The following is a 16,234-nucleotide window of genomic DNA, read 5'->3' on the forward strand; positions in this document are numbered from 1 at the left end:
CAGAGACACAGTTATCTTATGTCCAATAGAGGAATGGGGAAGGAAAAAATGAAAGAACAGAGGAAACCCCTTCTTGGTCCGGAGGAGCAGAGTTGTAAAGTAACAGGTTCCCTTTCTACTAGACACCTCTCTCGTGCTGGAACCCATCAGTTGTATCTTTCTCCTCCGTTTTGGAGCTGTGCAGGTGTGTCTTTTTCCTTTATTGGATGCACATCAAATCTTGTGACCTATTGCATTGACAAACCTTACTGTTCACAATAGTTTTTCATTAGTTTATTACATGCGGTATACGCTTCTTCATCTTTAACTGGACTACAAAGCAAACCTGCCCCATCACCTTCAAATTAATATGATCATTGTTCTCAGTCTTGATTCCTTCTTTGGGTTTTTCTTTGGCCATTGAGAGTGCCAGAATCTCCTCGGCTGCCTCTTCACAGAAGTACCAGGTCCCCAACGACAGCACACAAGTAGCAGCAGGACTGTCAGAAGAAGCAACTATGAGAGGATTTGTAAGTACTGCTCAACTCTTATCCACATTAGTTAATTCATAAGAGAGAGTAATGAAATATGTGTAAAGAATGTGGCAAGGCCTTTCAACAACGGAAAACTGTGATTCCTCATCAGAAAATGTATAGCGGAGAGGATTTTACAAATACCACAGATTTGGCAAGCACACTAACCAGTACTCAAGCCTTAAAATCTGAGGAAAATCATTACAACATCATTACATCTAGATAAACTTATAGATAGAACTCTGGACTTACTCAACGTCATAGCTATCATACAGGATAGAAACCATAAAGTGTAAAAGTTGCAGTTCCTTTAACTGGAATTCAGTCCTGAATCAATATCCCGAAATGCGTACTAGATTCAAAGCCTACAAAGAGATGAATGAGGAAAGACCTAGTTTTTATATATAGACTTTAGAAAACATCAGAGATTACAGAAAGGAAAGTAAGTTGAAAGACATAAATATTTAGAAATGTACTTATTGCACATCAAATGTCAATAAATGTCACAAATCAATAGAAAGCAGTATATAAGTTACCCTTTTTAGACAGTACTCTACATCAAATACTTACAAGGAATAGTACAAAGTTAAACGTGAGGATAATGTATTATGCTTCAAAAGATACAAGGGATGGATTTTTGCAAAGGTATAATTTCGATGTGCTTGTTTTACACTGACCCTGTGTGAGATTGGTGACTAGTACATATTAATGCATTTTGTACTTTAGAAAATTCATGGATGCCTAGTTGGTATATGAAATTATATGGCTGACTTGCTGCATCAAAGATGAGATGCCCTTCTTCCTTAGGTGGGTCTCATGCAGACCTATTTCCCATTGAAGATGAACAACATGATTTAGAATATATGAAGAAGATCTAAATGCAGATGCTGTTCATGGTTATAACATTAATGTAAGTTACCATGAAATAAGTTTTCAGAATATCATTCTCCATTAAAACTAAAAAACTTTGTGGATAGTTTAAATAAAATGGTTTGCTAGTTGGTCTTTAAGGACAAAGAGGTGGCAGTCCTATAAAATACTGACGAATCTTGATAATAGCAATGGTTATAAGTTGAATTCTCAACATCAGGTGGTGTGGTTCCAATGAGGAAATCAGCACAGATACCACAAAGGGAGTAGAGAAGGCTTCCGTACGATGGCATACAAATGGAAATTCATATTTCTTAAGAGTTCTCTCAAGCCTGAAAAAGTTTTATATGGAAATTAAGCGGTTAAGAAGTTAAAATCAACTGTTAAAAGAGGTCTTTCTTTAAGCCTCTTGGTAACCAGAGGTTAAAAACCTGTAGTCAATACATAATAGATAGGGAGAAAATAATGGAAGTATACACCCACAGAAAATCACCAAATCACAAAGATAAATAGCAAATGAAGAAGAGAGCAAATATTTCTAAAACAGACAGGAAACGAAAGAATGACAACAGTAACTCCATACTTTAATCTCTACTTACTTTAAATATAAAGGGACTAAATTCTGCAATTAAAAGTTATACCTGAATGGAAAGAAATAGAAGACCCAAGTATATTTTCCTTCAGCCTTAAGAACACAGAAAGTGCAAGTGTGAAAAAAGATATACCATGCAAATAATAACCAGATGAAATGAGGATGGGTATGCTTACATCGATCAAAGTAGACTTTAAGTCAAAGACTAGTAAGACACTGCACGGGTCATTATAAAATAAAGGGGTTACATTGTGCAGTGTTTTTTTTTAATTTTTTAAAAATTTTATTTATGATAGTCACAGAGAGAGAGAGAGGCAGAGACACAGGCAGAGGGAGAAGTAGGCTCCATGCACGGAGCCCGACGTGGGATTCAATCCCGGGTCTCCAGGATCGCGCCCTGGGCCAAAGGCAGGCGCTAAACCACCACACCACCCAGGGATAACCTGTGCAGTGTTTTTAATTATGGTGCATTTGGGAAAAAAAGATTTCCCCTATTCTAGTTTTGGTAGGACTCAAACAGTGTGTTTATAACTCATGTAATGCCCCTATGAAAAACAATGTACTTTCCCATGAATTTTGGTGGTGTTTTTCCAGGTACATCAATTATAGCTTATGTAATGTTTATGAACATCTATATCTCCTGTGTCCCCTAAGTGCTAGTCAATATTCAAAAACCTACTCCTGTGCTTCAAGGTTGGGAAAAAGAGAACACTAAATGACAATTGGAGAAGGAGTTACTGCTTCCAGATTTTGATGTGTGTGGAAAAATATTGTTGCAATGATAATCTTGGTAATTACTGAAAGAAGTAGCCAATGATTCATTGAAACCAACTAGTATGAGCTAATCAATCTTTTCCCTACAGTAGTCAGTTTTCTAATCTCTGGCTATTATACATTTCAGATTTTTTCACATATAATTTAATTTACATTGTTCTGTGCTATTTAAAGTCTCCAAATAACTTACTTGTCCTTTCAGGTAGGTTATCATAATACCCCTTTGTAAGATTCCTGATATTATTCCTGGGCAGCTATTCTTTATATACAATGCAAATGACAGGCTTTGTATGGGTCACCTTTACAGTGCTTCTGATTGTGGCTTTAGTTCAACTTGGATTCTTTCTGAAATGTATGTCTTCACTTAAGGAAACCTTACATTATGCTTTGATTTTTAGACTAACTACATTACATGTGACTAAAGGTTTTATACACTATATGTGCATTTATTGAATATAAAACATTTACTCATTTATTGTTGGCAAAAGCTGGCTAAGCACATGTACCTATGAGTTTGTATTAAAGCTGTAGGTTTGTGTATTTATTTAGTGTCTGTATTAAGAGGACATTTACTTCTGATTATTGCTTTTTTGCTCCTTGAGCTACATAATAGTTTTGTGTGTACATTGTGGTGTCAATTTGGTCAAAGTTTGGATTCATAGGAGTCACCTACTTTTAAAAACGAATTTTATTTGATACGTAGTAATCTTTCACAGTTTTTCAAATCAATATACCCTACTTTCCCTGAATAAAATAAAATGAAGGAGTTATTTCGACAAAAGGATGTAATCTTTAGAATACTTATGTACTCAACATAAAAGTACCCAAATATATAAGCAACAATGAACAGACAAGAACAGAAAAAGAGACAGCAGTACAATAGCAGGGTACTTCAATTGTGCACCTTCAATATGGGACAAAATAATCAATAAGGAAGTACCAGACTTCAATGATATTTAGCAGATTGACTTACAACGTTCCACCAACAGCAAAAAACACATTTTTCTCACATGCACAAGGAACATTCTCCAATATAGATTTTATATTGGGCCACAAAACAAGTCTTAATAAATTTGATTGAAATCGTATCAGGCATCTTTTCCTACGATAGTGCCATGAAAGGAAGTCAGGTACAAGTACAAAACTAGAAAACTATAAACATGTGAAAAATAGAGACCATGCAGTAGCATTACTCCTAATAGCCAGGACCTGGAAATAACTTGTGTCTCTTGTCAGATGAGTAGATAATCTGGTGTATATATTTAATATATGTTGGCTATAATTAACAATATATAATAGTTAAATTGTACACTTTTAAACTTATATAATGTCATGTCAATAGTCAGTGTAGAAAATTGGAAAAAGTAAGCAGATTACTAATTAGATATGAGGAAATGAATATGAGAGTGGTGACAGCTAAAGAGTATGACGTTTCTTATGAGGTAATGAGATGTTCTAGGATTGACAATGGTTTGCTTATACCTACATGTGACTTGGTTAAAAAGCTATCAAGTGTACACATTAGGTTGATAAATTATGTGGCATGTAAGTTTTTTTGGTTTTTATCTTTAAAGATTTATTTATTTATTTTTGATAGACAGAGAGAGAGAGAGAGGCAGAGACACAGGCAGAGGGAGAAGCAGGCTCCATGCCGGGAGCCCGACGTGGGAGTCGCTCCCGGGACTCCAGGATCGTGCCCTGGGTCAAACGCAGGCGCTAAACCTTGAGTCACTCAGGGATCCCCTGTGGCATGTAAGTTATACCAAATATAGCTGTTTAAAAGGAACCTCAAGTACGAAATTCTTACAAAAGATCTCGTATTAATGGCAAATATGAAAAACTGCATACATTCAGGTATTAATTAAACACACACATATGTGCATACACGCACACAGAAGATTTCACCTGGAATTTGGCATTTGACTTCTCTTTTAATTTTTGTGATAATACAGAAAAACAATTTTTCAAAGAAGTGCATCAGAAGGAAGTTCTGTCAAATTAGACATAACATATAGTGGGACACCTGGGTGGTTGAGTGGTTGAGTGTCTGCCTTCGGCTACCTTGTGATCTGCAGTCCCAGGACAAAGTTCACGCCTGACTCCCCTTGAGGAGCCTGCTTTTCCCCCTGCTTGTGTCTCTCCATCTCTCTGTGTGTCTCTCATGAATAAATAAAGAAAATATTTTAAAAAATAAATAAACGAAGATAAAACATAGTAATTAACATCAATTAAGTTCAGCAGGTTGATTTTGTTTTTTTGTTTTTTTGGGTTTTTTTTTTTTTTTTTTATGATAGTCACACAGAGAGAGAGAGAGAGAGGCAGAGACATAGGCAGAGGGAGAAGCAGGCTCCATTCACCGGGAGCCCGACGTGGGATTCGATCCAGGTCTCCAGGATTGTGCCCTGGGCCAAAGGCAGGCGCTAAACCGCTGTGCCACCCAGGGATCCCAGCAGGTTGATTTTGAGTGGAAAAAATGTATGGACACTACAATCTATGGTAGGATTCTCCATGGAATCAATGGAATGGATATGCACACATCTGTGCATATTTTTAATCTATATTTGTATAGAACCAGAGATAAGATATAGGCTCACTACATATAGAAATAGATATGTATCTATCTATATGTCTCTACGTAGATAGAGAGCCGGATAAATTTCCTGTAATGAATTGGCTAATATGATTGTGAGAGCTGGCAAGTCTCAAAGGAGTCTGCAAAGAAGGCCAGTAGGCTAGAGATCCAAAGCAGTGCGGATGGTGAAGCTTGAGAATCTGAAGACAGTCATAGATGAGTAGGAAAAAGCACCCCTGAAATATATAGGTAATCGCTTCTTTGCTTTTTGGCTAATATCAAGTGTGAAATATACAGGTAATTATTATGTTCTCTAGAATGGACTGTCTAGTAAATGGTATGGTCTTTTGGGGTAAAACTTTAATATAAGCTAAATGGAAAAATGCAAATAGCTTCAAAAAAGAGTTACACAAAATCTTTTAAGTTAGAATATGTGACTACATGTATGAGAATATACAGCATTTTCAAGCATGCACTAGTACAGAAGATAGAAAATAAGAATTATGGTAGGATGTTTAACAATGTTGCTTCATAATGTCATCAAGGACCATATTCACAATATATGCCACTGAAAGAGTAATGAGCAGTGCCACTTTAGGTTGAGGTACATGGCATGAAGACAAGTAGTGATATGGGGAGGAGGGCGCGGTAAGAATGAGCGCACAGGGATAAATGAAATGCAGAGAATCTGGGAGCTTGGGGTAACAAGCCACAGGGGAAGAGAAGATAGGACCCATGTTAGTTTCTTAGGGCTGCTGTAACAAATTATTACAACTGGATGCTAAAGAACCCAAAAAATTATTGTGTCACACTTCTGGAGGCACTTAGACATCTGAAGCCAAGCTGTTGGCAGGGTCACCTTATGTCTCAAGAATTGAGTCTTGCTTTCTAACTTTGGGGGACTATAGCTATCCTTGATCTTCTTTGGCTTAGTAGACACATCACTGTCCCTTCACACAGCACCGTATGTGTCAACTTCCCTCTTGGGACGCCTGGGTGGCTGAGTGGTTGAGCCCCTGCCTTCAGCCCAGGGAGTGATCCTGGAGTCCCAGGATTGAGTCCCACATCAGGCTCCCTACAGGGAGCCTGCTTCTCTCTGCCTGTGTCTCTGTCTCTGTCTCTGTCTCTCTCTCCCTCTCTCTCTGTGTATGTGTGTGTGTGTCTCATGAATACATAAATGAAACTTTTTAAAAATAATAATAAACAAACTTCCCTCTTCTCAATAGGACAAGAGGAATTGAATTGGGGTTTACCTGAATCCAGTATGACATATACACTTAATTACATCTGCAAAGATCCTATTGCCCAAAATAGGTTACAGTTACAGGCACTGAGGATTAGGACTTGAACATCATTGAGACACGTTCTGTAACTTGGAACATGGCTAAAAGCAGTAGGTTGTTAAATGTCACTGAGGGGTTAAAGTGCACTACAGATTTTAAGGTTTGGTGGGTATGCAGGAACTTTAGGGTATGAGGCCTATGTGTGTTAAGGGAATGAGAGGGTAAAGGAAATCATGAGAAAGAAGAGGATAGTAGATGACAAATTAATGGGCAAAGGGAGTTCAAAGGCAAGGTTGGGTAAAAGACATATGCAAACTTTATTGCCTGTGATGGATCAAAGAACATATGGGTGGAAGGGGGAAGGTTACTTGTGAATGCAGTCCTGGGAGTGTTCAGTGTTGCAACAAGAGATGAAGGAGGGGGAGAACAGATGATACCTGGGGAACAGAGTGTATGTGGGTGGAGGGGAATCATCAGAGCTGGGAGAAGAGTGGGCATCAGTAGGCCAAAGGGTCCATGAGAAAAGTCAGGGAGTGTAGGGTTGTGGGTAATGAGTGTAGGGTCATGAGGAAACTAAGGACTGTTAAATGATGGGTCAGATATTGATATGGACATTAGAGACATGATAAATTGGCTAAAATCATTGGAATTGGGTGGGGAAGAGACAAATGGAATTGGAGGAGGAGGAAAGAATACATGGAAGTTCTTGGGAGAATGGAAGGAAGAGAGCTCTAGAATCAGGCAAGAAGGGTTTATTGGTATAGAGGTCTGAAACACACTTCATGGACTTAGAAGAGCAATGAAGACTAGGAGAGTCCTTTGCAGAGAGAGTTTTCACGGAAATGTAAAGGTCACAGAGGTGAAGACCTTAAGGTCACAATGGGGGATAAAGAGGAAGGCAGGGAGGGTTGGAGCTGGGGGTGGTAGAAATTGTAGGGGTACATTTGGAGGTCACTAATTCATTCTCCTACTCATTAATTGTCTTATTTGTACTTGGTTCAAAACTGTCAAGTTTGTAATTCCAGCCATGAGGCAATAACCTTACTTATATAAAATGCCTAGTAGTTCCTTCAGTTGAATTGGCAGTAAAGGACCACGGATAAAATTTTGAGTAAACAGGGAGACTCAACATCCTCTGTCTCCCTTGAAGATACCACGCACAAGTTGTGACCATGGAGGAGATCATGTGGAAACCTTGATTTTAAGCTTCTAGCGCCCTAAACAGAAAGCCCAGTTAAGCTCAATGAAATTCAGGCTTTAAAAACAGAATTTTGTTTTTAGGACCTCCTAAATACTTGCAATTGGTTAAGATAGCGATAGCAAACATACGTAGGCATATCATCAATTGTATAATGAGAAATATCTAAATAAAGTTTAAAAATGCCCATGAATTACCCCCAGTTAGTAATAGTTTGACATTCAGACATACAGGTTGTGAGGTTGGGGGAGGGCTTCTGTTCTGCAATTTCAGAGTATAAAACACATAGACACTAAAATATTTTGTACTGGGTTTAACATAAATACGTAATGATTGGTTTACATAAATATTGTCCTATCACACTCATTGTCAGTGACATTGCATTCCTTAACCAATGCTGCATGAAACTGGCATTTTCACATCAGTAGAAGTGGATGGGAGCACGCCACCTTCCATTCCTGGGATATCCACTAATAGTCCATACCTTTAATTTAACCAAATAGACCCATGTTTAGTGGCTCTACACTAGAGAATGCAGGCACAGGGTGCCTGTGCACCTGAGCACCCTACCCCCACCGTCTTATGTCAACCCCAACAACTCCTGGTGAGTTCCCAGCAAAGAGTCTACTATTTACTTTTCTCTGTCCTGAGTTTCCTCTGTTGTGGATTCCCAATAAAGAACGCCAATCACCACCCTGAGGAACCACATTCTTTCTTTGCATTTTGGAGTTCACAGAAGGGAGTCTAGTCAATGTGCTGATGTCTGAGCAAGTCTCTGTGTGGAAAACAATGTGTATAGGTTACTGCCATGTTGATTGAGCATGAATTTTGTTCACAAGGAAGTTACGGTGTTCACAAGGAAGTTACAGTGCACCATGTTGGCAACTTCACATATACGATGCGATTTTGTCCCCGTTACACCATCCAAGCTGGGCAGTATGTGTCTTTTTTTTTTTTCTTCTTAATGATTTATTTGTTTATTCATTGACACACACAGAGAGAGAGGCAGAGACACAGGGAGAGGGAGAAGCAGGCTCCATGCTGGGAGCCCGATGTGGGACTTGATCCCGGGTCTCCAGGATCACACCGCAGGCTGCAGGCGGCGCCAAACCGCTGTGCCACCAGGGCTGCCCTAACCGTTCCGCCACCAGGGCTCCCCTAGGTGTCCTATAACAAGGATGAAGATGTAGATACTGGGCCCCACCTATGTGCCTCATCTTCTGTTTCCCTATTAAGAAAAAATGGTTTGTAGATATAGGTGTGAAATAAGGATAAATGGAAACTAGAGAAAGCGTAGATTAGTTCAGAGAAAAAAAAAAAAGATTAGTTCAGAGAGCTCTCACTGTTGTGTTTGTATTTTCTTAACAGAATAGAAAAATGACTCTGTAAGTATATGCCGGTTTACCTATAGTCCACTCTCGTTAGCAATATATATTCATTTTAATTCTTCCACATTGGTGTTACCTTGTATTTTCCTGAAACTTAGTTATTATAGCAAATAGGAAGTGTCATCTCCCTGTAGTTTCTCTGCTTTCCAGGAGGAGTGGTTCAAGAGAATGTGATATAGCTATATCCCTCTCTATCTACTATAATATAATATTGTTTACGATATAGAAATATATCAGAATCTATTACATGTCATACGTACTATATAACGTCTATAATATCTATGTCTATCTATCTATAGATATCCGTATCCAAAATTCAGCCTTTAAAAAAACGACAAGCTTCCATTTGGGACAAAGTAGGTGAGCCTTGAGGATGTTAGGCAATAACAATAAGCCACACAAAATGGCAAATACTGTATTATCTCAATAATACCTGGAATCTGCGTTGAACTCATAAGAATAGAGTACAATTGGGATGCCCATGTGGCTCAGCAGTTGAGTGTCTGCCTTTGCTCAGGATGTGATCCTGGGGTCCAGGATCAAGTCCCAGATTGGGCTCCTTCCAAGGAGCCTGCTTCTGCCTATGTCTCTGCCTCTCTGTCTCTCATGAATAAATAAAATCTGTTTTTTAAAGGATAGAATACAATTGTGATGGTCAGGAGATGACTGAGGACAAAATAGGGGATGTTGGTCAAATGGTACAAAATTTCAGGTATACAGGATGTACAGATTCTGGAAATCTGGAGACTACACATAATTCTATGCCTCTTATATTTCGAACTTGCTGAAAGAGTATACATTAGGAGTTCTCAACACAAATTTCCTAAAAATATCTAATAAATATCCTAAGTATAGGAGGTCAGAAGTATATTAATTAGCTGCATTGTTTTTTAATCAGGTCATAATGTATAGATATTTATGTTTTGTAAGTTGAGCAACTACTGAATCTCCAGGAATGGAAAATAGGAATGCAGATGAAAGGGTCATGAAGCACAGGATGTAATGTTAAACACAGAAATGAAGGGCAGCCCGGGTGGCTCAGTGGTTTAGCACCGGCTTCGGCCTGTGGTGTGATCCTGGAGACCTGGGATTGAGTCCCACTTCAGGTTCCCTGCATGGAGCCTGCTTCTCCCTCTGCCTGTGTCTCTGCCTCTGTGTGTGTGTGTCTCTAGTGAATAAATAAATAAAATCTTTCAAACAAAAAGAGAAACTAGAAAAGAAGTCTCTATCCCAAACCATAGAGAAAATATTTCAAAATCTCCCAAGGTGTGTCAGGTTCCACTTGAAAATTATGACCAGGGGATCCCTGGGTGGCTTGGCCATTAGTGGCTGCCTTTGGCCCAGGGTAGGATCCTGGAGTCCTGGGATCAAAGAAATCAAAGGGATCCAATTCCACATCAGGCTCCCTGCATGGAGCCTGCTTCTCCCTCTGCCTGTGTCTCTGCCTCTCTCTTTCTCTCTCTCTGTCCATGTGTGTCTAAGGATTAAATATATAATTTTTTAGAAACAAAAAATAAAGTATTACCAACAGGTAGCTACACTCCTATGACTGAGAAAAACCTATACTTGCCCTGGTTCTATTGCAGTACAGGAAAAGAAAAGATGACATAAAAGATGTAGAATCCTGCAAGTTTGCAGTGAAAATCTGGACCAGATTAATCTCTTAAAAGTGCTATAGGCTTAGTACATTCTGTTCTGAATTTGATACTTACTGGGATTTTTTTTTTCATTACATAGTTTATCATCTTATGACATCTTTAATGTTTTAATGGTGTATAAACCTGTTTTTTTCTAATATGTATATATATTATTTAAAGATTTTTATTTATTCATGAGAGAGACACACAGACACACACACAGAGGCAGAAACACAGGCAGAGGGAGAAGCAGGCTTCATAAAGGGAGCCCGATGTGGGACTTGATCCCGGGTCTCCAGGATCAGGCCCTGGGCTGAAGGGGGCGCTACACTGCTGAGCCACCCGTGCTGCCCCCAAAATATATATTGAAAATAAAGATCTTTCCCTCTTCATTTCTAGGGTTTCTATGTAGTAAGCACTCTCTGATGTTGAGGAAGTGTCAATTTCAGGGTGAAGACGTTACCACATTCTTTACGTTTGTTCCAGGTGTCTCCAGGCTGTATTCTCTAATTTATACTGGTGGTGGCTCTAGTTAATGATTTGGCTATATTCTCTACATTTGTAGGGCTTCTCCCCTGCATGTATTGTCCTCCATCGAGGGAGACTTGAAATCCAGTCAAACATTTTGCCACAGTTTTTTACATTTTTAGGATTTCTCCCAGTATGAATGTACAAGTGTTCAAGTGTTTGCTTAGGTTGTAGTTCTGTTTAAAGGCTTTGCTTATATTCTCTGCATTTGTGGGGTTTCTCCCCAGGTATTTATACTGTGATATCAAGGAAAGTCTGAGCAATAATTAAAGGCTTCAAGAAACTCCTTACATTGTAAGTTTACTTCCCAGTTTGTATTCTCTGATGCCAAGAAAGGTTTGAGTGCTTATTAAAGGTTTTGCCGTATTATTTACCTTTTTGAGGTTTCTCCCCAGTAGGAGTTCTCAGTTGTCAGTTAGGCTAAACCCCGGATAGAGACTTTGCACATTTCTTTCATCTATAAGGTTTTCTCCACTATACTCTTTTGGATGTCAAAATATTTGAATACAGGTTAAGGGCCTTGCCACATTCCTTATATATGTAAAGTTTCTTCACAGTATAAAAACTTTTTGTTGAGTGAGTTATGAAGACTGTTTAAAAACTTTGCCACATTTGCTACATTTGTAAGTCTTCTCTCTGGGAGAGAATCAATGATATTTAGTAAAGTTTGAGCTTTGATAGAAGACTTCCCCACATTTATTTATTTTATACTGGTTCTGTAGAAACTGAATTCTCTGGTATTTATTAGGATTTGACCCATGGTTAATATTTTCCCCAGATTCATTGCATTGCTAAATGCCATCCCCATGGCAAATACCTTGGTAATTGTTGAAGTTAGAGTCCTCACTAAAGATCTTCCTAAGTTCACAATGCATGATCACTGGCTCCAAATTACCTAGTATGTGATACTACGGAATAGGGATGGGTGGATCAAGACCTTACCATAAATATCAAAGTTAGAGACTTTGGAACAAAGAGGAATTATTTGTGGGTGAAATGATAATTAATAAACCCTCAAAACAGGACTTCTCAAATTGATAATTAGAAATTTTCTCTTCAGGGACGCCTGGGTGGCTCAGCGGTGGAGCACCTGCCTTCCACCCAGGGCATGATCCTAGACTCCCATGATCAAGTTCCACATCAGGCTTCCTGCATGGAGCCTGCTCCTTCCCTCCCTATGTCTCTGCCTCTGTCTTTGTTATGAATAAATAAATGAAATCTTTTTAAATTATTTATTTTTTTTTTCCTGAGAGACAGAGAATGAGAGAGAGAGGCAGAGACACAGGCAGAGGGAGAAGCAGGCTACAAGCAGGTAGCCTGACATTGGAATTGATCCTGGGACTCCAGGATCACACCCTGGGCTGAAGGGAGGCACTAAACCACTGAGCCACTGAGGGATCCCCAAGATCCCCAAGATAAAAAGAAGATATTTTATCTCCATTTGTAAATCTCCAGTAATCAGAAATATTTGAATAATTAATCCAATTCTATTTTTGAAATGGTTTAAACGATTATTTTCATGTTGGTGACTTCTTGGAAAAGAAGCTAAGTATTTCTGCAAACACCAGAGAGACTGCAGGGCTAAAATCAAACATCAGGGAGAGAAATGTATCGTATTCTATATAAGAACCAACAAACATTTCCTTAACTGGGAAATTATAAAATCTCAGAATTTATATGCCCTCAGAATATGTTGAATAGGATTCAGAATTTACTAGCACAACTGACTTTGTCTTCTTCTATACAAAGCAAATTCAGAAAGCCTGGGACCTGGGGCTGGTTTTTATATTCCCAAATATGGGTGGCTCAGTTGGTTGGGCAACCCACTCCTGGTTTCACTCTGGTCATGATCTGGGGCTCATGGGACTCAGCCCCACGTCAGGCTCCATGCTCAGTGAGGAGTCTGCTTGAGATTCTCTCCCTCTCTCTTTGCCCCTACCCCTGCCTCTATCCCTTCTTCTCTCTCTCTGTCTCTCTCTCTCTCTCCCTCTCCCCCTCTCTTTGGGTGGCTCAGTTGGTTAAGTGTTGGATTCTGATTTTGGCTCAAGTCATAATCTGAGGTGTGTGAGATCAAGCCCCACATCAGGCTCTGTGCTCAGCAGGGAGTCTGCTTTCTCCCTTGCCTTTATCCTTCTCCCCATGTTCCCTCTCTCTCAAGTAAATCAATGGGTTTTAAAATAAATACAGAAATACGTACAAAATATTTTTAATAAAATAAATAAATCTTAAAAAAATAAATTCTGAAAACACAGTGCAACACCCTAAAAGCATACAAACAGAAAAACATGTTCCAGTTGAAGGAACAAGATAAAACTCCAAAACTGACCATAAATGTATATATAACTAGTCATCACCTGACAAAGAATTCAAAATAAACATCATGACAATGCTCATAAAGGAAAAAGAGAATACCAATAGTTTTCCTGATATCCTATAGTTACCTACGCATGACCTAAATAAAAATTCAAACTGACAGTAAATATGCAAATAGTAAAACAAAAATTGGGAGCAAAAGTGTCCAGTAAGTGTATTTTAAAAACCTGCAAGAGGGATCCCAGGGTGGCGCAGCGGTTTGGCGCCTGCCTTTGGCCCAGGGCGCGATCCTGAAGACCCGGGATCGAATCCCACATCGGGCTCCCAGTGCATGGAGCCTGCTTCTCCCTCTGCCTGTGTCTCTGCCTCTCTCTCTTTCTCTCTCTGTGACTATCATAACTAAATAAAAATTAAAAAAAATAAAATAAAAAAAATAATAAAATAAATAAATAAATAAATAAAAACCTGCAAGAGATGGGTGCCTGGCTGGCTCAGTCAGTAGAGCCTGTGACTCTTGATGTGATATACTCATATATTCTTTACCTTTGAGGCAACAAGATGGCATCTGATCCATAGAACCACTATCAATACTGTGTGTTTCTCCAATATAAATTGTAAACTGAAGGTGTCAACAGGATATATCCATGTTTAAGGACTGAATTCATATCATACTACATAAGTTGTGTATATTTGTTACCTGGAATGTTGTGTGGGTTAGAAATGCACCTTCATATTCTAATGTGAATTAGAATTTCAGAACAGTGATTTGGAGTTCTTGTTAAAATGCAGGCTCCAATTTAGGAGTTAGGATGGGCACTGAGTCTACATTTCTAACAAGGAATTAGCCTATACATAAAGGAATACACTTTTAAATGACAAAAAGAGGTAGAATTCCAAGGAAAGATTTATCCCAGAACATGAAATGAATGGGTTTTATTACAATTATAGGTTTTACAGGTTAAAGTGAGAAAGGCAACAACAATACTTTCTGAGCACTACTAATTACTAGATTCTAGAAGTTTCCATAGATCAACACACACACACACACACACACACACACAGTCTAGGAGATCAAACATATTTGTCCTCTTTTGTAAAAAAAAAAAAAGGTTTTTATGTATTTATTTGATACACACAGAGAGCACAGCAAGGGGAGCAGCAGGCAGAGGGAGAGGGAGAAGCAGGCTCCGCACTGAGCACGAAGCTTGATGCGGAGCTTGATCTCAGGACCCTGAGATCATGACCTGAGCCCAAGTTAGATGCTTAACCGACTGAGCCACCCAACTACCTCTCTTCCTCTTTTGAGACTATTTTGTCACACATTCAGTAAATGTAAAAAAACAGATTTTTACCTAGGATCTCTGACGTAGAATTTATCTACCAGAGATCCAATCAAGATAGAGACTGCTGTAAAATTATGTTCATGACAGTTTTCAAACCTGAGAACAGTGATGAAAACAAGAAGATATCCACAGAAAACTGATCTACCTTTTAATTTTATGCACACACATAAACTTTTATTTATTTATTTTAAGATTTTATTTATTTATTTTGGAAGTAGAAAGCACAGGGGGAGGAGCAGAGGGAGAGGGACATGCAGACTCCATGAGCACAGAGCCCAATATGAGGCTCTATCCCATACCCCTGAGATCACAATCTGAGCTGAAATCAAAAGTTGGATGCTTAACCAACTGAGCCACCAGGTGCCGCACACAGTTAACTTTTCAAAATAGTACACACATTAAAATTGATAGAGTAGACTATTGTCTTGATGACTTAAGACCTATTCTCAATGGCACAAAATTTATAAATCTATTTGTGGCTGATTATGTCTCTGTCATTTATTCACACTCTGAACATATATTCAGAATGCTATAAAGAAAACAGCTAATATTTCTGAGTCTTTTATTTCGTTGAATTTTTTTTGTTTCTATCATCATTTGTGTTATATCTTAGGATTCTTTTCAAAGATTGATTGATTGATTGATGATTGATTCCTGAGAGGCACAGAGAGAGAGAGACAGGCTGAGACACAGAAAGAGGGGGACGCAGGCTCCATGCAGGGAGCCCGATGTGGGACTCGATGCCAGGTCTCCAGGTTCACACCCTAGGCCAAAGGCAGGTGCTAAGCTGCTCAGCCACCCGGGCTGCCCATATCTTAGGATTTTAAGACACTCCAGCATGTTAACTCTGTGATTCATGTTTTCTTTTTCTAAAAATACAAAAAAGTAAAGTATGTGTCTCTAACATGAGTGTGAAATACAAAGAAAACTTAGAAGTTGGGGACCTCACTGAGAACGGCCACTCCCTAAAGTGAGTATCTCAACTACATAGAAGAGAGCACCTTCATTTTCCAGTGGAAACTACATGCAAAGAGAAACTCAAAAGAAATGTTTTCAGTTTGAGTGTGAAGGCTTCTGCACATCTTTCTGTAAATCCAACCAATCCTTATGAATGACTAAGAGACATAGTCATATTATAGTGGAGGAATGTAGCAGAGTGCTCCAAGCCAAGTCAAAAAAGTTAATATCACCTGTAATAAAGCAAATATGTATCAGAGGCACACT

General features: G+C 38.8%; 1 protein-coding gene and 1 pseudogene across 1 annotated transcript in view; one reads left to right on the forward strand and one right to left on the reverse strand.

Moving 5' to 3' along the window:
* Positions 1-118: 118 nt before the first annotated feature.
* On the reverse strand, positions 119-400 carry LOC140607946 (small ubiquitin-related modifier 2 pseudogene; annotated as a pseudogene).
* Positions 401-3,677: 3,277 nt separating this feature from the next.
* The window catches only part of LOC140600380 (uncharacterized), an 81,943-nt gene continuing 69,386 nt past the window's right edge, over positions 3,678-16,234 (forward strand). The window contains 1 exon segment of the mRNA XM_072768634.1: positions 3,678-4,500. The gene's annotated coding sequence lies outside the window, so the exon portion shown is untranslated.

The sequence above is a fragment of the Canis lupus genome, chromosome 1 (genome assembly GCF_048164855.1).
Source record: "Canis lupus baileyi chromosome 1, mCanLup2.hap1, whole genome shotgun sequence".
Lineage (NCBI taxonomy): Eukaryota > Metazoa > Chordata > Mammalia > Carnivora > Canidae > Canis > Canis lupus.